This window comes from Mya arenaria, chromosome 15 (assembly GCF_026914265.1).
Source record: "Mya arenaria isolate MELC-2E11 chromosome 15, ASM2691426v1".
NCBI classification, from domain to species: domain Eukaryota; kingdom Metazoa; phylum Mollusca; class Bivalvia; order Myida; family Myidae; genus Mya; species Mya arenaria.
In genome coordinates this window covers 3,924,018-3,926,372 of record NC_069136.1, presented here as the reverse complement: position 1 = coordinate 3,926,372, position 2,355 = coordinate 3,924,018, and positions in this window count along the sequence as shown.

The following is a 2,355-nucleotide window of genomic DNA, read 5'->3' as shown; positions in this document are numbered from 1 at the left end:
GACATCAACACGCATACACTGATAGCAAACCAACACGCATACACTGACAGCATATCAACACGCAAACACTGACAACACATCAACACGAATACACTGATAGCACATCAACAATCATACACTGACAGCACACAAACACGCATGCATTGACAACACATCAACACGCATACACTGACAGCACATCAACACGCATACACTCACAGCACATCAACACGCATACACTCACAGCACATCAACACGCATACACTCACAGCATATCAACAAGTATACAATGATAGCACACCAACAAGCATACACTGATAGCACATCAACACGCATACACTTACAGCACACCAACACGCATACACTGACAGCACACCAACAAGTATAAACTGACAGCACATCAACAAGCATACACTGACAGAACACCAATAAGCATACACTGACAGCACATCAACAAGTATACACTGACAGCACATCAACAAGCATACACTGACAGCACACCAACAAGCATACACTGACAACACATCAACACTCAACTGGCAGTACATACACGCGTATACACTGACAGCACACCAACACGCATACACTGGCAGTACACCAACAAGCATACACTGACAGTACACCAACACCCATTCACTGACAGCACATCAACAAGCAAACACTGACAGCACACCAACACGTATACACTGACAACACACCAACACGCATACACTGACAGCACATCAACATGTATACACTGACAGCACACCAACACGCATACACTGACAGCACACCAACACGCATACACTGACAGCACACCAACACGCATTCACTGACAGCACACCAGCACGCATACACTGACAGCACATCAGCACGCATACACTGACAGCACACCAACACGCATACACTGACAGCACATCAACACGCATACACTGACAGCACATCAACACGCATACACTGACAGCACACCAACACGCATACACTGACAGCACATCAACAAGCATACACTGACAGCACACCAACACGCATACACTGACAGCACACCAACAAGTATACACTGACAGCACACCAACAAGTATACACTGACAGCACACCAACAAGCATACACTGACAGCACACCAACACGCATACACTGACAGCACACCAACAAGTATACACTGACAGCACACCAACAAGTATACACTGACAGCACATCAACAAGCATACACTGACAGCACACCAACAAGCATACACTGACAACACATCAACACGCATACACTGGCAGTACATACACGCGTATACACTGACAGCACACCAACACGCATACACTGGCAGTACACCAACAAGCATACACTGACAGTACACACACACCCATTCACTGACAGCACATCAACAAGCAAACACTGAAAGCACACCAACACACACTCTCATACAACACACCAACAAGCATACACTGATAGCATATCAACACGCATACACTGACAGCACATCAACACGTATGCACTGACAGCACACCAACAAACATTCACTCACAGCGCACAAACACGCATACACTGACAGCACACCAACACGCATACACTGACAGCACACCAACACGCATACACTGACAGTACACCAACAATCATACACTGACAGCACATCAACAAGCATACACTGACAGCACACCAACACGCATACACTGACAGCACACCAACACGCATACACTGACAGTACACCAACACTCACTCACTGACAGCACACAAACACACATTCACTGACAGCGCATCAACACGCATACACTGACATCACACCGACACACATACACTGACAGCACACCAACACGCATTCACTGACAGCGCATCAACACGCATACATTGACAGTACACCAACAATCACTCACTAACAACACATCAACACGCATTCACCGACAGCACATCAACAAGCATTCACTGACAGTACACCAACAATCACTCACTGACAGCACACCAACACGCATTCACCGACAGCACATCAACACGCATTCACTGACAGCGCATCAACACGCATACACTGACAGCACACCAACACGCATACACTGACAGCACACCAACACGTATACACTGACATCACACCAACACGCATACACTGACAGCGCACCAACACGCTTACACTGACAGCACACCAACACGTATACACCGACAGCGCTCCAACACGCTTACACTAACAGCAAACCAACACGTATTCACTGACAGCACACCAACACGCATACACTGACAGCCCATCAACACGTATACACTGGCAGCACATCAACACGCTTACAATGACAGCGCACCAACACGTATACACTGACATCACACCAACATGCATACACTGACAGCGCACCAACACGCTTACACTGACAGCACACCAACACGTATACACTGACAGCACATCAACACGCATACACTGACAGCACACCAA